The 21,485-nt window shown below is 44.8% G+C and overlaps 1 long non-coding RNA gene across 3 annotated transcripts in view; it reads right to left on the reverse strand.

Annotated features, from left to right (window-relative positions):
• Positions 1–21,485, reverse strand: part of LOC148137366 (uncharacterized) — a 217,323-nt gene that overhangs the window by 22,849 nt on the left and 172,989 nt on the right. For all 3 annotated transcript variants that reach the window (XR_015754373.1, XR_015754371.1, XR_015754372.1), the window contains exons 6-7: positions 8,179–8,313; positions 2,873–2,992 (exon numbers count right to left, since the gene is read on the reverse strand). This is a non-coding gene — a long non-coding RNA (uncharacterized LOC148137366). The remainder of the gene's footprint in view (positions 1–2,872; positions 2,993–8,178; positions 8,314–21,485) is intronic.

Below are 21,485 nucleotides of genomic sequence, written 5' to 3' on the forward strand. Positions count from 1 at the left end.
AGATAACAACAATTCCAATGGCTGGTGCAGTGGTTCAGGAAGGCAGCTCACCACCACCTTCTCAGGGACAACTCCAAATCAACAATACATACAGCAATGCTCATGACCACGAGTGAATAAATAAATAAAAAATCTACAAGCAGCACTGAGGTCACTCAGGATCACATCAGCACCACATCAGCACCACATCACAAACCCAGAGCAACTATACCCTGGAAGGACAGGAATTCCAGCTGCACGGGAACACCAGGATTTCCAAGGTGCCCTCAAAACCACGCTCCATCCTGCCAGCACTGTGTCTGTCCCTACACGCAAAGGACCGCAATGGGTCAGGAAGGTAGCTCACCACCACCTTCTCCAGGTAATTACAGATGGGAAGGTAATGATGGCCAAGCAAGTGATGGCCACATCCCATCAATGTATTTGTACAAGGGAAACTCATGGACTGTTCATGTCTCCTTTGCTTCATCCACATTCCCTTCTCGTTGTGTCAGCAACAAACATGGAAGCAGTAGATTTTGTCCATCCATCAAATGTATCAAATCCCTTTGTGAATAGTTAGGGGTCAAGCACTAATCCATTTATTCCCACTTAGTTTTATGTTAAAGAATTCCCAATCCATGCCAGTACATTCCCTCCAATCCCACATTTGCCAATATTGCTTATCCACCTCTTCAGTGGGACCTTGTTGAAAGGTTTCTGAAAATCCCGACAAACCATTCCTCCCTTTTATCTACTCTGCTTGTTCACAGCCAGACAGGAAAACAAATCCAGCAGGGTTTGTGAAATGAAATTTCAGTTTCAGAACAACATGTTTGATATGAATAGAGGAATAGCTGATAAGCAGAAGAGAGTAGGTATAAAAGGGTCATTTTCACGATGGGAACTGGTGACGAGGGGAACTCCGCAGGGGTCAGTGTTGGGGCCACCCTGTACATGTTATGCATTAACAGTCTGGAAAAAGGATGTGAGGGGGTACAAGAACTAGTTTTACAAGAATGAAATGCTTGCCATATGAGGAGCAGGTGAAGTCTCTGGGTCTGTACTTGATGAATTTTCAGAGGCGGCGGTGGCAGGATCTCATTCAAACTTACAGAATTTTGAGGGGCCTGGATGGATTGGACGTGGGGGAGGGGAAGATGTTTCCTCTAGTCGGAGAGACTAGGAGCCAAGGGCACAGCTTCAGAATGAAGGAACGACCATTTAGAATGGAGATCTGGAAGAATTTATTCAGCCAGAGGGTATTGAATCTGTGGAACGGTTCCTGCTGTAGGGAGGGTTATAGAAGAGGGTGACATTTACTCAGATAGGGCTACAAGCGCTGCAGCAGATTATGGAGATGATTAGATGGATGGAGATACTAGAGGAGCTTACATTGACAGGGTGGGTGATAGTGACGGGAGAATGTTACACAGATAGTGACTCTTGTAGGAACTGGATTGGGAGAGTCACAGGCATTGGACTGGGTTCTACAGGTTGGGAGTATTGCAGTGACCTGAGAGGATTGCACAGATATGGAGGATTGTGAGGTCTCCACATGTTGAGAGGGTTTCCGGAAGAGGTTACACCAATAAGGAGGAATGTTGGAGCTGTCGTAGTTTACAGAGGTTTGGAGCTGTTTAATTGTTAGAGGCATATTTTTAGGGTCAGTAATATGGAACGCAGAGGGAGAGTTTAGATGTTATTACATTCCCTACAGTATGGAAACGGCACTTTGGCCCAACAAGTCCACACCAACTCTCCAAAGAGTAATCCACCCAGACCCATTTTCCTCAGACTAATGCACCTAACGCTATGGGCAGTTTTGAATGGCCAATTCACCTAACCTGCACATCTTTGGACTGTGGGAGGAAAACGGGGCACCTGGGGGAAACCCATGCAGACACAGAGAGAATGTGCTAACTCCATGCAGACAGTCCCCCAAGACTGGAGTCGAACCTGGGTCTCTGGTGCTGTGAGGCAGCAGTGCTCACCGCTGAACTGCCATGTCACCTAACCTGCAGAGCTACACAAAGAGAGAGTGTTTGAGATGCAGGGAGGAGCGCACAGAGATGGGGAGTGTTGTTTCTGCTGCAAAAGGGTCTGGAGGTATTTACACAGATAAGAAGGTCGATAGGCATGGGAGATGGTTACAGAGGTCGTGTAGTGCTGTAGGCCAGGAGACAGGAATGGGATCGGGCCTGCAGAAGGTTACAGTGATATCATGTGCTCTTGGGGCTGGAGGAAGGTACATAGGGGGGTATTTTGGTCCGGGCTGGAGGATTTTACAGAGACAGGATGGACTGCAGTTATTGTGGAAAACTACAGAAATAGAGATTATTGTACTGACTGCAGGATGAGATTATTGAGATGGGCATGTTGTCAAGACTGGAGCAATTTACAAATAGGGAGAGTCGTCAGCATTGGAGTAGGTTTCAAATACAGCAGGATTATGGGAGGGGTGGAGGTTACAGAAATAGGAACTTTTCTGGAAATTACAACCATTCAAGACACTGATGCAGATGAGATGGACCAAAAGGTGTGTTTCTTTGCTGTATGACTCTATCACATGACAAGTGACCGTGTGAGAGGGAGAGTAGGGAACAGAAAGATCCCAGGTTTCAACACCAACTTCTTAAGGGAGGCCTCATTTCCCAGATGTTGTCCTGATGCTCACTACGATAGCACAGGCCTGGATGGATAACTGTGAACTTCCTATATTGTCACAGGAAGGCTCAGAACTGCAGTGATGCAAGTTAGCAAGAGAGTGGAGATTGAGCCTGGGACCTTCATGATCTGTTTCACCCTTCAGCACTGTCTCTGTGTCAGGTCTTCCAGACTAAACTTCGATCCCTTAAATTCGCTCTGCTCTGTTCACTGTGAGTGATCTTACCTCGCTGCAGGATTTATTGAAGACTCCAGATCTCCCTGCCCTCTGGATGACCAACGATGTTCAATGAGATGGATGAATGAAACACCCAGCAGTTGGGAAGTTTATTGAGTCAGGATTGTCCTGAATATATGCAAGAGACAGAGAAATAGACAGAATGGGAAATTAGACTGATCCAGTGAGGGTTACGCATAGAGAATGGCACTGAGTCCCACAGAGATCTGGAAAATCCCAGTCTCCATGCCTGGCCTGCGTTGCCTCGTCTCCCTGGAGTGCAGAATTCTGTTGGCTCGGGATCTGGAGTAACTACAAAAGCTGTAGTCACCAGCAGCAATTAGAACCTCACAGTGACAGCTATCACATGGAGAGATACTGAATGATAGCACCAGATTGCTGGAAGGTGTCAGGATCAAACCACGGTCAAGAAGAAGGGGTTTGATTCACGGTGCACTGAGATCAGTGCTCAGGGATGAGGGAGCTATCAGTGGGCCAGGCGATGGCCTAACATTACTCTCACTAGCCTGTTCATCCAGAATTTAATGCCAGTGGCAGGGAAAAGCATCTGAATGCTCAATATCTGTTCAGGAAGGAAATTAGTGGTAGGCAGCTGGTCTGACCTACATATGACTCCAGACCCAGAACAATGGAGTTGACTTTAAACTGCCCTCTGTATTAGTCTAGCAAGGCACTCAGCTCAAGGGCAGCTCGGGCGTGGGCATGAAATGCTGGCCAGCCAGAGACAGCAAAATCCTACGAGTGAATTAAAAACAACATCGTTGGGACCAATGTCCTTGCCAATCATGTCGGTAGATTTATGGACAGGGCTTTAAGCTAACATGGAGGATGCAGGGACAGGGTTCAGGGGAAAGGAGCTTTCCAAATCCAAAAAGAAAAGGTGAAGCATCGGAACAGTATGGGAACGTGGCTGAAGACAAACAGAAAGGAACAGGATGGGACAAAGTTTAACTAAAACTGTACATCAGTGAATCGGTTTGTGACAGGAAATTGTGGGAAAGAGTACCAGGGAGACATGGTTCCAGGGTGAACAAAAGGTGGAACATAAATATTCAATGGTTCACAACCTTGTGGAAACTCAGGCAAAATCGGTAACGCTAACAATAATAGATACCAAAGACATTACAGAGAAAGCATTTGGCCGCAGATCATGAAGTAGAGTGTGTCTGAATGTAAATTCTGGCTACTACTTGCCAAGGACACAAGCAGCAGAACAGTTTTTAGCCACCGAACAGTATTTCATTGCTCATCACTGCATTGAACAGGAACTCATTGGAATTTTTAACTAAGGCATTGTGATAATTTTGGGAAACTTCAATTTTCGCATAATCTGGGACAGTCAGACGGACAACTGTGATATTGGAAGAGGAGTTCCAAGAATTTTTTTTCAGTGTTTCTTTGAATAACACATTGGGCAACTGGCTAGGAACGTAACTATCTCAGATCGACCGTTGTGTGATGAAACTTAGTGAATGAGTCATATCACCTTAAGAGATCCTCTAGGAAATTGTGATAAGTGCAGTTTTCAGAAATATAATGTTGTAAAGAGACTCACAGGAAGGACAAGTTACAACTAGAAATGAAAATAGCCAATTACTTGAGTTTGAGCGGAGAAATGACCAAGGTAAACAGGCTAAACAGACTGAAACATATGTCTGTAAATGAACAGCGGAAAACATTTGAAGGAACAGTGTAAATCACTCAACAAAAGGGCACTCCATTGAAACAGACAAAACCTCAGCAAGAAATTCCCACTGGTCCCTCACTCAGGACAGAATGGATCACATTAGATTATCAGGCTGAGAAGATCAAATATTACTTAAAATTCTGCAGTAAGGGAGTGTTTAGGAGTAAGTTTTAAAGGAATTACAAAGGGCCATCTAGCAGGAGGAGGTCAGATGGAAGGGGTACCATTGTCAGGGTTTATTGTCACAAAAGGAACAGGGAGAGATGAAGGGGATGGAGGTGGTGAGAGTGTTACAGAGAGTGGTCAGAGCCTGAACGTTGTTACAAAGTCAGTACGGATTGCTGCAGCTGGAGGGGTTTGCACAGGTAGGGAGCGCCATGTGTATTTTTATTTATTTATTCATGGGATGTGGGTGTCACTGCCTGGACTAGCATTTTTTGCCCCCACTGGTAATTACCCAGAGGGCAGCTCAGAGTCAGCCATATTGCTGTGGGTCTGGAGTCACATATAAGCCAGAGCAGGTTAGAATGTCAGGTGTCCTTCCCTAAAGCAGGTAAGTGAGCCAGATGAGTTCTTCCTACTGATCAACAATGTTTTCATGGTGGCCTCACCGATGTTTTGTACAGATTCAACATGACATCTCAACTCCTACTCTCAATGCTCTGCCCAAGGAGGGTAACCATCCCAAACGCCTGCTTCACCAGCCTGTCTACCTGTGACACTACTTTCAAAGAACTGTGTACCTACATCCCTGGGTCTCTGATTGACCACACCATCCAGGGCCCGAACATTAACTGTACAAGTCCCACCCTGGCTTGTTTCACCAAAATGGAACACTTCACATTTATCTAATTAAACTCATCTGCTATTCTTCAGCCCACTATCCCAGCAGTACTGTTCATCCTGTAGAATCACAGATAACCTTCTTCACTGTCCACTTTACCACCAATTTTAGTATCTCAAAAATAAAATCTTACTTTCCAGGATACCAATATTCCCATCCAAACCATTAGTCCAAATGACAAACAGGGGACCCACTGCACCGCTGGTCACATGCATCCAGTCAGAAAAACAATATTTCTCTCATCACCCTCTGTCTCCTACCATCAAGCCCAGTTTTGTATCCAGTTCCCTTACTCCTCCTGAATGCCATATCCTTTTACATTGATCTGAGCTCATTACCCACTTTACCATACAGAACAAAGAACACAGGACAGTGCAGCACCAGACCCTTCGGCCATGATGCCATGCCAAGATTTTATCCGAACGTAAGATCAAACTAACCTACACACCCTTCATTTTATTATCCACGTGCCAATCTACAAATATATTAAATGTCCCTAATGCATCTAACTTTACTGCTACCACTGGCAGTGCATTCCACTCGCCCATCACTCTATATAACAAACCTACCTCTGAAATCTCCCCTTAACCACTCGCTAATCACCTTAAAATTACACCCCCTTGTAATAGCTATTTATGTCAGGATAAAAAATGTCTCTCACTATTCACTCTTTCTGTGCCTCTCATCATCTTGTTCACCTCTGCCAAGTCACCCTCACACGTCTTCACTCCAATGAGAAAAGCCTTAGCTCCCTCAACCTTTCTTCATAAGACATGCTCTCCAGACCAGGCAGCATCCTGGTAAATCTCCTCTTTACCCTCTCTAAAGCTTTCACATCCATCCTGTAATGAAGAGACCAGAACTGAACACAATATTGCCAGTGGGGTCCAGCCTGGGCTCTATAGAGCTACAGCATAACCTTGCGGCTTTAAAACTCGATCCCCCAGCTAATGAAATCCAACACCGTATATTCCTTCTTACCAAGCCTATCATGTTGGGTGGCAAACTTTGAGGGATCTCTGGACCTGTTACCCAAGATCCTTCTGTTCCTCCACAGTACCAAAGATCCTGCCTTTAACATTGCATTCTGCATTCAAATTCAATCTTTCAAAATGAATGACTTCACACTTTTCCAGATTGACTTCCATCTGCCACTTGTCAGCCCAGCTCTGCGTCCTGTCATTGCCCCGTTGCAAACTACAACAGTCCTCCACAGTATTCACCACTCCACCAATGCTTGTGTCATTGGCAAACTTACTAACCCACTCTTCCAAGTCATTCATAAACTCACAAAGAGCAGAGGTCCTGGAACCTCTCCCTGCAGAAAAACACTGGTCACTGAGCTCCAGGATGAATGCTTTTCATCTGTCATCACCCTCTGTCTTCTGGGGGCCATTAATTCCATATCCAGACAGACAGATTTCCCGGCAACCCATGTCTCTGTACTTTCTGAATTGAGCCTAAAAGGTGTTATGCCACGTTCTCAAAAGATTCAATAAGATTTATAAGGCATGATCAGCCCCTTACAAAGCCATGCTGACTATCTATAATCAAACTATGGTTTGCCAAGGAATCATAAATCCTGTCTTGGAGTCCCCTCCAATAATCTGCACACCACAGACATAAGACTGACAGGTCTATAATTCCCAGGATTATCCCTATTCCATTTCCTGATTAAGGGAATAAAATTTGCAACTCTCCAATCATCTGGTCCGACTCCAGTGAACAGTGAGAGTGCAAAGGTCATCGCCAAAGTGCAACAATCTCTTCCCTTGCTTCGTGCAGTAACTTTGGGCACATCCCATCTGGTTCAGCGGACTTATCTATCCTTATCTTTTACAAAATTCTCAGCATATCCTCATTCTTAACATCAACCTGTTCATGTATATCAGCCTGTCCTCACAAATGTCCCTCTCAGCAGTGAATACTGAGGCATAGGATACATCAAGGTCCTTCCTTAGCTCCTCCGACTTCAAGCACTAGTTCCCTCCATTATCCCTGACAGGCCCTACTCTCACTCTGGCCATCCTCTTGTTCCTCACTTAAGTGGAGACTGCCTTACGGTTTTCCTTAATCCTTCCCAACAATGATTTTTCATGTCCCCTTCTAGCTGTCCTAAGTCCACTCCTAAGTTCCTTCCTGGTACTTTCAGAGAATCCCTACAATGTGGAAACAGGCCATTTGGCCCAACACCTCCATATCAACCCTGCAAACAGTATCCCACCCAGACTCATTCCCCCACCCTATTACTCTCCAATTGCCCTGACTAATGCACCACACTTACACATCCGTGAACACTATGGGTAATTTATCTTGGCTGAGTCACCTGACATGCACATCCTTGGGATGTGGGGGGAAACCGGAGCACCTGGAGGAAACCCACGCAGACACGGGGAGAATGTACAAACTCCACACAGACAGTCACCTGAGGCTGGAATCAAAATGGAGTCAGTGGTGCTATGAGGTAGCATGCCAACCACTGGGCCATTGTGCCGCTCCATGTTACCCTCTAAAAAGCTTTCTGACCCTTGCTTCCTCAACCTTAAATAAGCTGCCTCTTCCTCTTGACGAGATGTTCGAAATCCCCTCGAACCATGTTAAATGCTTCGCTGTCCATGTGGACAATGTTCACTGGTCTGCCTTCATCTATCTCTTGGCCACCTCCTCGAAGAGTCAATCTGGTTTGTGAAACACTGTTTTCCACTCACAAAGCAATGCTGACCACCTCGAATCAGTCGTTGCCTTTGTTAATATATGTGGTACCTTTTTCTCATAATCTCCTCCAACAACTTCCCCACCACTGGGCTCACTGGGCTGTAATTTCCTGGCTTTTCCCTGCAGCCCTTAAGTGATGGAATAGCATTATCCTCCCTCCAGTCTTCCGGCACCACACTGCATCTGTTGATAATATAAATATTTCTGTTAGGGGCAGTGCAATCTCTTCCCTAGATTTCCACAATATTCTAGGATACACCTAATGAGCTACTGAGGATTGATCTACCTTTATTTGTTTTAAGATTCCAGCACTTTCTCTTCTCTGTTGAGGATTCTTTCTAAGACATCACTATTTACTTCCCCACTTTCCCGAGCTTCCATGTCTTTCGCCACAGTAAATACTGACAACACTATTTTGTCTAATATCTCACCCACCTCCTCTGGTTCCACACATAGGCAAACTTATTCATATTTCAGAGGCCCTATTCTCTACCAAGTTACTCATTAGCCCTTATTGAAATATGTGTAAAGGCCTCTGATAATTCAAAGACACCATATCCCCTGTACCACTACACCCCTTCTATACCCATTCAATTCAGCCATTTATATTCACACAAACAAATTAAATCCAACAGGCTCAAAAACAAATTCTCTTTTATAAAATGTGTTTCTAAGTGGCCAGTTATTGTATTTTAAAATATCCTTTCTAATAATTTTAGTATGCTCCCGACTTAATGTCAGGCTAACACTATTTGGTTTCAGACTGGCAGCAGAAAGGGTTATGGGAGTTCTTGTTCATCAATCTAAAAAGGTTGGCTTCCAAAGTCAGCAGGTAATAGAGAAGTCAAATCAAATGCTGGCATTTATTACAAAGGGAATGGAGTCTAAAAATAGGCAGATCTCGCTAAAATTAGGCAAGGTTCAAGTCAGACCACACCTAGAATATTATGAACAGTTTGAGTGCCCGAAGGAAAGATACTGTCGCATTGGAGGCAGGTCAGAGAAGGGTCACTCGGCTGATCCTGGGAATGGAGGGATTGTCTAGTGAGAAGAGGTGGAGTAGATTGAGGTTGAACCCATTGAAGTTTAGATAATGAGAGAGAAATGGAATGAACCATCCAAGATTCTGAGGGGCTCTGATCGGGCAGATGCTGTGAAGTTAGAAAATAGAACAGTACAGCACAGCAACAGGCCTTTCGGCCTACCATGGCTGTGCTGTGCAAGATGCTATTCTAACTCATATCATCTGCCTGTACATGGTCCATATCCCGTATCCCTGTTCATGTTTCTGTCTAAATGCCACTTTGAAACTTTATTCACAATCTGTTGCTACGACCTCCCTCGGTAACCTCCACTCTCTATATTAAAAAACAATTTGTCACACACATCTCGTTTAAACGTCCTCTTTCTCACCTTAAACCTATGTACTCTAGTATTTGAAACTTACATATTGGAAAAGAGATTCCGACTATCCACATTATCTATCCCTCTCTGTATGTTATATTCTTGTACCTGGTCTCCGGTCAGCCTCTGATACTCTCGCAAAATAATCCAACTTTGTTTAATTTCCTCTTACACCTAACACACCATGAAAAACCTAACACAGGCAATGTGCTGATAAACCCCTTTTGCACCCTCTCCAAAGCGTCCCCATCCTTTCTATTGTGTGGAGATGAGAACTGCACACAGTGCTCCAAATGTGGCTAAACAGAAGTTTCATACAATTACAACATCTGATGCAAACCGCTATACCCAACGTTGTGACCGATGAAGGCCAATGTTCTATTTGTTTTCTTTCCTGTCTGAAACACCTCTGTTGCCATTTTCAGGGAGTTAATGTCTTGCACCAAGATCTTTCTGTTTCCCTCTTCCCTCAGTATCCTAAATTTCCGCTTGAATCTGACATCACCTCACACTTGTCCAGATTAAACTCAATTTGCCATTTCTCTGCAAATCTTTCTAACTGATCTGTAAAGCTCTGCAACCTTGGACATTCTTGTTCGTTAACCCCATCTCCACCAATTTTCATTTCATCTCCAATAATTATCTTTGTCATTGCCCCTCGATTCAGTTGTGAGAGAATTTGTAACCAGAGGCCATAAAATCCAATCAAGGGCTCACCCATTTAAGATGGAAATGAGGAGGAATGTCTTCACTCAGAGGGTAGTGACTCTGTGGGAATTCCTGACTGGAGGGGGCTGTCGAGGCTGGGTCATTAAGAATATTTACCAGAGCTGGTCAGATGTTAATGAATCAGGGAAACAAGGGTTTTGTGGAGAAGGCAGGAAAGTAAAGTTGGAGAGTATCAGGTCAGCCATGATCAGATTGAAGGGCAGAGCATCCTCAATGGGCCAAATGGCCTCATTTCACTCCTACTTCTCATGGTCTTACGTCAAACTGAGCAGCTACATTATAACATTGTGGGTCTCTGCTCACAAAACTCCTTTAGATTAGGATTTTTAGATATCTATTATTACACAGCATTTGATCTACAATAGACAATTTTGTTGATGGCTCCTTGATATGATGTCATGGAAAACCATCTCGTATACAATCCAGGATTCCATCCATTATAGCCCTGATATTCATTAGTTATCCAGTCGGGATGGAGACCATAGTCACACACAGTAACTGTACTGCCCTTGCTACAAGTATATTCAGTGTCTTGATTGTAACCATATTGACATTATCATCACTTTCTGGTGCTCATAAAATAATTCCTGCTAAAGGTTGCTGCTGCTTGCTCCACCCAAATAGACCCCAACATTTGATCTTCAGATCCATATAACTGTCTCATTAATGCATTAACCTCATCCTTTCTTCACAACTTGTTACCTTTTTGCATAGATCCCAACAACCCTAAAATATTCCCTTCCCTGTGATGGTCATTCTGCAGCTACATCTCCGGAATGACGGTTCCATCATATCAATTCACTCTCATTCCATCTGCCTTATGGCGAATACAGGGAGTCATTCCTCAGTAGTGGGGGTTTGAACAGATGGATAGAGGTTACTGAGACAGGGAGGCTTATAGGGACACAAGGATGTTAGAGTTAAACAGAGTTACATCTGATCAAGAATGTCAGCGGGACAAAGGGGTTTGGGGATTGGAGGAATTTACAGAGATGGAGGGAGCTGGATTAAATTCTGGAGATAGGGATAGGGATGGGTGTAGGGTGAGGCAGGCAGACTGAGAGGGACAGGGTGTTTACAAGAGAAGAGTCCTAAGAGAGATATGGAAGGTTGTAGTGACGGAAGACGTTTACAGATATTCGAAGGCTTCTAGGTTCTGAAGGCTCATAGATAGGAAGGCAATGGAGAATGCCAGGGTTAGAGACAGTTACACAGATGGGGAGGGTTGCTCAAACTGAAAGAGGTTCCTGTGGTTGGGAGGGTTGGGGGAGAACCAGGGTGAAATTTAAATAGATTAATTTCTAAGAATTGGAGAAGAATAAGCAGATAATAGGTAGGTTTTGAGACTAGATAAGCTGGCATTGAAAGTGAGTCTTATCGGAATTGGAGAGTCATAAAGATTGGGGAAACTGCTAAAATTGGGAAATCGCCAGGAACTTCAAGAGATTACCCAACAAGGGAATATTAAATGGGCTCCATAGATTGGGGGTTTTGACAGGACTGGAAGAGGTAATACAAATAGAGATGGATTTAGGGGTAGCAGGTGTTTATGGAGATAGTGAGGGGTTGGAGCAGTTTACATAGACATGCAAGTTTTTAGGCAGTACTAAGATACACAGGCTTTAGTTAATGCAAGAATGGGAAGCTTAATGGGACTGGAAGACTGAAGAAAGTTACGGACAGTAGTGGTGGCTGCACATGTTAACAGATTACAGAGAGACTTGCAGATTAGAGTGTGGGCATCAGATTCTGATAGACATTGTAGGAACTGGAGTAGCCTTGGCAAATGGGCAGTTTGCAGTTATAGAAGGTGCTGAAGGGACTAGAAGCAGGAAAAGGTGTGGGGGGAGGGGGTTGTGGAGCAGCTTGTGGTTTGAGATACGGATGGCTGCAGAGACTGCAGGGGATCATACAGACAGGGAGTGTTCTCAGAGCAGGAGAAAGTAGCAGAAATAGAGAAAGTGCAGAGCCTGAAGAAGGTTCAGCAATCAGGAGGTTTCAAGGTGCAGGATAATGTTACAAAAACAGGGGCAGTTGTAGGGATTGGAGGGCCATACAAATATAGGGAGAACTTTCGACGGTTGAACTGGAAGGTTTCTACAAACATGGAGGATGTTATCAGGTGGAGGGGGTTCCTAAAGTCAGGAGTTCCTTGGAAGATTACACTGATAGTGAGATTCTCAGGTTATAAAGACAGGGAGGTATTTAGATCTGCAAGGGATTACACAGATCAGGACAGCTCAATGGAGTGAATAATTTTTCACAGACAAGGAAGGCTTGGAGGAGCTGGAGACGTTTACCCAGATAGGGAAGGATGGAGAGGTTAAAGGCAAATACATTGACACAGAGGGTAGTATTAGTAGGAGGGGCTTACAGGGATAGACAGGACTGTCGGGGTTTACCAGGATGAAGGAATTTAGTATCTACTGGAGACGTTTAGGGATTAGGTTTTTAGGGATTGGAGAACCTGACAGAGATAGAGAGCATTGTGGGGACTAGAGGAGATTCCAAACAGAGGAAAGATGATCGGGAATGGAGGATATTACAGAGATCACTAATACAGCATGGACCAGGATTGATACCTGGGACCACCTGGGTTGTCTCAGTGAGGATCATACAGCAGAGGAGAAAGAAATGCCCTCACAAGATGGGGGGATTGAAGCCTCGAATGTAGCTGTTCCTTGCCCAGCAGTGTCCTATATCTCTCAGCCATATTTCTGCTATGGCTGGAATATCCCAGTATCCAGAGCCAATCCATGCTCTGAGCTCGTCTGCCTTCCCAGTCAGGCTTCGTGCATTGCCAGTCAGCCCACCTGCACCCCCCAACCCCCACCAAGGGATACTGGTGCTCCTCTGCTTCGCAGCCCCCCCCAATCTTGCACAGGTCACCTCTAACCCAGAAGAGATCCCAATGCTCAAAGAACTGAATACCCTGTGCCCCCTACACCAGCTCCTCGGCCACACATGCATCCGGATTATCTTTCTATGTCTATCCTCACTGGCACATGGCACTGGGAGTAATCTGGAGCTCACTACCCTTGAGGTGCTGCTTTTTAACTTCTGACCTAATGCCCAATACGCATTTCACAGGGCCCCATCCCTTTGTCTACCTCTGTCATGTAGACCGATGTGCATAATAACCTCTGGCTGTTCACCCTCACCTTCAGAATGTTCAGTAACAGCTCAGAGTCATCTTTGACCCTGGTACCCAGAAGCAGCACACTATCCTGGGGTCACTTCTGCAGCCACACAGTCTCCTGTCTGTCCCCCTCACAACTGAGTCAGAATGTGGCAAACAGAGACTGGCATGAACTACCTGCAGTCAGGGCTATATTTGGAAAGTGAAGTATTTTAAAGTGATACAGTGAGGATCCATGGCCAGTGTGTTAATAAACTGGGAATGACAAAGGGAGAAAGTCCAGCGAATACTGATCAAGTGATATCGTGAGTTTGATCGAGGAAATGCAGTTCAACAAACACAGGTGAAACTCTTCACAAGAACAGAGAGAGCAAGGGGTCCTTAAAAATAAGGGGTAAGCAATGGCCAGGAAATATCCTTGGCAGACACTATTAAGGAAAAGCTACAAGATATTTTGTGACTATAGTCAGAGTCAGAGGATTCCCAGTAAAGACTGCAGCCTGTTGGAAACCAAGGGGACAATCTGTGTATGGAGCCAGAGGCAGTAGGTGAGGTCTTCAATTAATACTTCCCATCTGTAATCACACAGGAGAAAGGGATTGTATCCGGGGATTTCCATTGAGATGGTGAGGTTCGAGAATATGTTAAGATCAAATGGAGGAGGTATTAAATGTTTTCACAGGCATAAAGGTGGAGAAATCCCCAGAGCCCAATGAAATGTATCCCAGGCTGTTATGGGAGGGAATGAAGGATATTGCAGGGGCCCTGCTGGATATATTTAATACTTTGCTAACCACAGGTGAAGTGCCGAATGACTGGAGGATAGCTAATGTGGTTCCTTTGTTCAAGAAGGGCAGCAGGGATAGGCCAGGTAATTACAGAGCAGACAGTCTGACAGCAGGGGGAGGGAAATTATTGGAAACAATTCTGATGGACAGAATGAATCAATAATTGGAAAGGCAGGAAACAATTCGGGATAGTCAGCACGGATTTGGTAAAGGAAGATCCTGTCTGATAAATTCAGCTGAGTTTTCTTTGAAATCACGAATAAAAGTATTGATGAGGGCAGTGCAGATGATGTGGATTATTTGGGGTTTACTATGGCCTTTGACAAGGTCTCACATGGAAGGCTGGTCCAACAGACCAATGGGATCCAAGGCAAGTTGGCATATTGGATCCACAATTTTTGGAGGGTTGGTTTTGTGTTTGAAATTCTTTCACCAGTGGGTGTATCACAGGGAACTGTGCAGGAACCATTGCTGTTTATTATGTACATTAATATCTTGGATGTGAAAGCAGAAGGTATAATTATTAGGTTTACAGATGACATGATAGCTAAGGGTGTTGTCCACAGTGAGGGGGGTGGTCTCAGTATACAGTCTGAAGGTTGAGGCTGGGACAGAATTTCAAGAGAGTCATTTAAATAGACAAGGCAGGCAAGAGCACAGCAGGCAATGAGGGAAAACTGATCAATTAAATACTTTATTTCAACATAACAGGCCCAACAGGTAAGGCAGATGAACTTCGTGCATGGACATGGGACTGGGACGCCATAGGTATGACAGAAACACAGCTGAGGGAGGGACAGGGCTGACAGCTCAATGTTCCAGGGAACAGATTCTACGGGATGGAGAGAACAGGAGGTGAGAGAGGAGGGGGAGTGGAGTTTTTGATCAGTGAAGCATCACTGAAGCACTTAGAGAGGATATTCCTGGGGATCGCCCAGTGATGCTGTAATGGTGGAAATGAGAAATGAGAATTGGTCATCACTTTGATATGACTGCACTACAGGCCCTCAATAGTCAGCAGGAAAAGAAGTAGCAAATATGTCGGGAGATCTCAGATATCTGTAAGAATGAGAGAGGAGTAATGGTCAGTGATTTTAACTTTCCAAACTTTGACGGGGCCTGCCAGAGTGTTCAGAGCTTGGATGGGAGGGATTTGTTAGGCGTGTTCTAGAAAACTGTCCCAGTCAGAATGTAAATGATCGGACTGCAGGAAGGGGTAAAAACTGACCTCCCCTTGGGAAACAAGGTAGGGAAAGGGACTGAGGTGTTCGTAGGGCAACACTTTGGCAAAGTCACCACAATCGTATGAGTTTGAAAACAGCGATGGAAAGGAACATGGGTGGTCCACAAGTTAATGATCAAAACGAGCCTTCCCTGAATCTAGAAGCTATGAGTGAAGAGTTTTAACAATTGATTGTCGAGGCTGTTTGCAGGTAAAGGGATGTCAGGCAGATGGGAAGCTTTCAAAAGAGAGATAAAATGAGAGTTCAGGACTAGCATATTCCTATTAGTGTGAATGACAATGCTGACACAAATAAGAAACACTGGATGACTGGGGGTATTGAGGCTCTGGTCAACAAATAGGGGACACGTGTCACATATAACCAGCTAGATTAATGGAATCCATTGAAGAACATTGTAGGTGGAGTAATTCACTTCATAGGGAAATCAGGAGGGTCCAAAGGGGAACACAAAACGTGTTGGCAGATCAGGCTGAGGAAAATCCAAAGAGATTCTTCAAATATATTAACAGCAGAAGATTAACTGGGGCAGAATATGGCTCCATGAAGACGGATGAGTGGAACCAGAGGAGATAGGCGAGATCCTGAACAAAAATTTCATGTTTGAATTTACTGTGGAGGAAGACTGAGGAGGTCAGGGAAAAAAAAGTCATGTCTTCCATGAGATACTGAAAGTTCTAAAATGCATATAAGATGGATAAATCCTTGGGAACTAATCAAGTATATCCCAGGATATTGTGGGAAGCTCAAGAAGAAGGTGTGGGGTCCCTTAAAGAGATTTTTCTATCACTGACAGCCACGGGTGATGAGCTGGAAGCCTGGAGGGTGTCTAATGTTGTGCCAGTATTTAGGAAAGGCTGCGAGGGAAAGCCAGGGACATCAACACCAATTAGTTTGATGCCAGTGGTGCGTACGTTGTTGGAAGCGATTCCGCGGGACAGGAATTATATTTGCAACGGCAAGGATTGATTAGGGATAGTCAGCACAGCTTTGGAGTGCTGCGTAGAATCCTGACCATTCTGATCTAGGAAGCATTTTCTAAAACTCGAAATGGAGCAAAAATTGACAAAGCTGTTACTGATACTGGAGCGTTTGACACAATTGGAGAGGCAGGATAAGTTGGAATGCAACATGGGGGGGATGAGATAGCTTTGGCAGATAAGGTTAAGGAGAATGCAAATAATTGTCTACAGCACACAAGTACAAAAAAGCAACTGGAGACACAATAGGGCTCCTTAAAGATCAGTGAGGCCATCCAAGTGTCGAACCACAGGAGATGGGCGAGATCCTAAATTAACATTTCATGTCAGAACGGACTGTGGACAAAGACTAGGAATCAAAGGGAAATAAACAGTGATGGCTTGTAACGAGTCCCCATTACAGAAGAGGTGGTGCTGGAGGTTTTAGAACACAACCGTAGAGAAATCCATAGGTCCTGAACAAGTGTATACCAGAAAATTGTGACAAAGTTTGGCAGGGACCCAAACAGGGATATTTATATCATTGTCTTTCGCATTTCCCTTGGGTGTAGGTGGCTGAGGGGTGACCTTATAAAGGTTTAGAAAACCATGAAGGTGCAGGTAAGTTGATTAGCCAACATCTTTACCCCAGGGTAGTGGGGCCCATAACTAGATGGGATTGAACTGCAAAAGGAAAAGGTGTTAGTAATTCTGGAAAGTGCGAAATTAGGTAAGTCCCCTGTGCTGGATAGGATTGATCCTTGGATTTGCTGGTAAGCCAGGAAGGAGATTGCCAAAACTTTGGCTTTGATCTTTATGACATCATTGTCTACAGGAATAGTGCCAGAAGGCTGGAGGATAGCAAAAGCTCACACGCTGAATGTCTGGTTAACAACCCTATCAACCTGGGTGGCAACTTTCAACGATCCATGTACATGGACACAGTGGTCTCTCTATTCATTTGCATTACCAAGATCTGCTTTACCCACGTCCATCTGTTTGGTCACCTTCTCAAATAGAAGAAAGTGAGGTCTGCAGATGCTGGAGATCAGAGCTGAAAATGTGTTGCTGGAACAGCGCAGCAGGTCAGGCAGCATCCAGGGATCAGGAAAATCGACATTTCGGGCATAAGCCTTTCTTCAGGAATGAGGAAAGTATGTCTTAGCCTGCTGGACACACTTTCCTCATTCCTGAAGAAGGGCTTATGCCCGAAACGTCGATTCTCCTGTTCCCTGGATGCTGCCTGACCTGCTGCGCTGTTCCAGCAACACATTTTCAGCTCTGATCTCCAGCATCTGCAGACCTCACTTTCTCCTATTTGAGAAGGTGACCAAACAGATGGACGTGGGTAAAGCAGATCTTGGTAGTGCAAATGAATAGAGAGACCACTGTGTCCATGTACATGGATCGTTGAAAGTTGCCACCCAGGTTGATAGAGTTGTTAACCAGACATTCAGCATGTGAGCTTTTATTGGTACAGGGATTGAGTTTCGGAACCATGAGATAATGCTGCAGTTGTACATTTGGAGTGTTACAGATCACCGCATTACAGGAAGGATGTGAAAGATTTGGAAAGGGTTCACAGGAGACTTACTAAGATTTTATTGAGTCTGGAGTGAAGGTCTTATGAGGAAGGCTGAGGGACTTGAATCTGTTTCTGTTCGCGAGAGGATGTTTGAGGTCAATTAATCGAGACATATAAGATAGTCAGAGAGTTAGATGGGTTGGACAGTGAGAGCCTTTTCCCTCGGATGGCGATGCCAAGAACGAGGGCAGACAGCTTTAAATTGAGGTAGATACTAATATTAATAAATAGATATGGGGCAGATGCCAGAGGTAGGTCCTTTACTCAGAATAGTTGGGGCATGGAATGCATTGTCTGCATCAGTAGTGGACTCACCAACTTTAAGGGCATTTACACAGTCATTGGATAGGCATATGGATGAGAATGGACTAGTGTTAACTACTTGGGCTTCAGATTGGTTCCACAGGTCGACGCAACATCAAGAGCCGAAAGGCCAGCAATGTCATGTTCTGTGTTCGAGAGGGCATAAATATGTGATGGGAGAGGAAAGACTTAGATGAGATTGCAGGAGAATATTTTTCACACAGAGGATGGTGCAGGCATGGAATGGGTTTCCAGGGGAAGTGGAAGAGAAAAGTACAATGACAACATGTAAAAGACATTTGGGCAGGTACATGGGGAGGAGAAGGTTTGAAGGGATATGGGTCAAGTGCAGGGAAACACGACTCAGTCAGGTACTCTGGTCAGCATGGACTAGTTGGATCGAAGGAACCGTTTCCGTGATGCTTGGCTTGGAAATTGCAGTACCGTTGGCAATGATCTTTTCATCTTCACTGTCAACGGGGGTGGTACCAGGGGACTGGGGAGTGGCGAATGTTGTGCCCCTTTTCAAAAAAGGGAATAGGGATAACCCTGGGAATTACAGGCCAGTTAGTCTTACTTCGGTGGTAGGTAAAGTAATGGAAAGGGTACTGAGGGATAGGATTTATGAGTATCTGGAAAGGCACTGCTTGATTAGGGACAGCCAGCACTGATTTGTGAAGGGTAAGTCTTGCCTTACAAGTCTGATTGAATTCTTTGAGGAGGTGACCAAGCATGTGGATGAGGGTAGAGCAGTGGATGTAGTATACATGGATTTTGGTAAGGCATTTGATAAGGTTCCCCATGGTAGGCTTATGCGGAAAGTCAGGAGGCATGGGATAGAGGGAAATTTGGCCAATTGGATAGAAAACTGGCTAACCGGTCGAAGTCCGGTGGTGGTAGTGGTGGTAGATGGTAAATATTCAGCCTGGAGCCCAGTTACAAGTGGAGTTCCGCATGGATCAGTTCTGGGTCCTCTGCTGTTCATAATTTTTATTAATGACTTGGATGAGGGAGTCGAAGGGTGGGTCAGTAAATTTGCAGATGATACGAAGATTGGTGGAGTTGTGGATAGTGAGGAGGGCTCTTGTCGGCTGCAAAGGGATTTGGATATGATGCAGAGCTGGGCTTAGGAGTGGCAGATGGAGTTCAACCCTGCCAAGTGTGAGGTTGTCCATTTGGAAAGACAAATAAGAATGCGGAATACAGGGTTAACGGTAGGATTCTTAGTGAGGTGGAGGAACAGAGGGATCTTGGGGTCTATGTTCATAGGTCTTTGAAAGTTGCCACTCAGGTGGATAGAACTTGTAAGAAGGCCTATGGTGTATTAGCATGCATTAGCAGAGGGATTGAATTCAAGAGTCGTGAAGTGATGTTGCAACTGTACAGGACTTTGGTTAGGCCACATTTGGAGTACTGTGTGCCGGTTCTGGTCGCCTCACTTTAGGAAAGATGTGGAAGCTTTGGAGAGGGTGCAGAGAAGATTTACCAGGATGTTGCCTGGAATGGAGAATAGGTCGTATGAGGATAGGTTGAGAGTGCTAGGCTTTTTGTCGTTGGAACGGCGAAGGATGAGGGGTGACTTGATAGAGGTTTATAAGATGATCAGAGGAATAGATAGAGTAGACAGTCAGAAACTTTTTCCCCGGGTACAACAGAGTGTTACAAGGGGACATAAATTTAAGGTGAAGGGTGGAAGGTATAGGGGAGATGTCAGGGGTGGGTTCTTTACCCAGAGAGTGGTGGGGGCATGGAATGCGCTGCCTGTGGGAGTGGTAGAGTCAGAATCTTTGGTGACCTTTAAGCGGCAATTGGATAGGTACTTGGATAGGTGCTTAAGCTAGGACAAATGTTCGGCACAACATCGTGGGCCGAAGGGCCTGTTCTGTGCTGTATTGTTCTATGTTAGGTATTTTATGAGTGTAGTTAGAGGAAGAAGATTGCTAGTTAAAGAGTTGCACCTGTTAGAAACCAAAGGGATAATCTGTGCATTGAGCCAGAGGAAGTAGGTGAGGTCTTCAATGAATACTTCCCATTTGTATTCACACAGGAGAAAGGCATTGTAGCCGGGGATTTCAGTTGGGATAGTGAGGTTCGAGAACATGTTAAGACCAATAAGGAGCAAGTATTAAATGTCTTCACAGGCATAAAGGTGGAGCAATCCCCAGGGCCCAATGAAATGTATGCCAGGCTGCTATGGGAGGTAAGGGAGGAGATTGCTGGGGCCGTGGTGGATATATTTAATACTTTGCTGGCCACAGGTGAAGTGCCGAATGACTGGAGGATCGCTAATGTGGTTCCTTTATTTAAGAAGGGCAGCAGGGATAGGCCAGGTAATTACAAAGCAGAGTCTGGCAGCAGAGAGAGGGAAAATTCTGGGAACAATTCTGAGAATTAATTAACACTTGAAAAGACAGGGATCAACTCAGCTGAGTCATCATTGACTTGGCAGAGGAAGATACTGTCTGAGGAATTCAGTTGCCTTTTTTTTAAATGGTCTCTCAAAATATTGAGGAGGGCAGTTCAGATGATGTGGTTTACGTGGACCTGAATAAGGCCTTTGACAAGGTCTCACATGGAAGACTGGTCCAAAAAGGAAGATCCAAAGGGATTCAAGGCATGTTGGTAAATTGGATACAAAATTCGTGGATAAACATCTTCGTCTTTGATTTTCTTTCACCAGCGAGTGTACCACAGGGATCTGTGCAGGAACCATTGCTGGTTAATCTGTGGAATAATAACTTCAATGTGAAAGCAAAAGGAATTATTTGTAGGTTTGCAGATGACATGAAAGATGAATATGTTGTTCACAGTGAGGGGAATGGTCTCTCGCTATAGTCTGATGACGATCAGATGATAATCTGAGCAGAGTTTAGTTCTGAACAATGTGAGGTCATACCTTATGGGAGGATGATAAGCAAAGGACAGACATAATGAATGGTTGGTTCTTGCGGAGTACTGAGGAACACAGGGACCTGAGGGGACAAGTCCCTAGATCCCTGAAGTTGTCAGTACAGGTAGACAGGGTGGGAGAAGGCACCTGAACTGGGAGCGGGAGGGGAGCACATATCCTATTGGGACAAATTGTTAGAGCTGCTTGAGAGGATATAAACTAGTCTGGCAGGGTGTTGGACCTGAAACAGTCAGAGGGCGGAAAGAAGATTGTGGCTGGTACACAAGTTAAAGACAGCAATTTCAACAGACAATGCA

This window comes from Chiloscyllium plagiosum, unplaced genomic scaffold (genome assembly GCF_037043375.1).
Source record: "Chiloscyllium plagiosum isolate Xiang-an unplaced genomic scaffold, Cpla_swu_hap1 HiC_scaffold_44, whole genome shotgun sequence".
Classification (NCBI taxonomy): Eukaryota; Metazoa; Chordata; class Chondrichthyes; order Orectolobiformes; family Hemiscylliidae; genus Chiloscyllium; species Chiloscyllium plagiosum.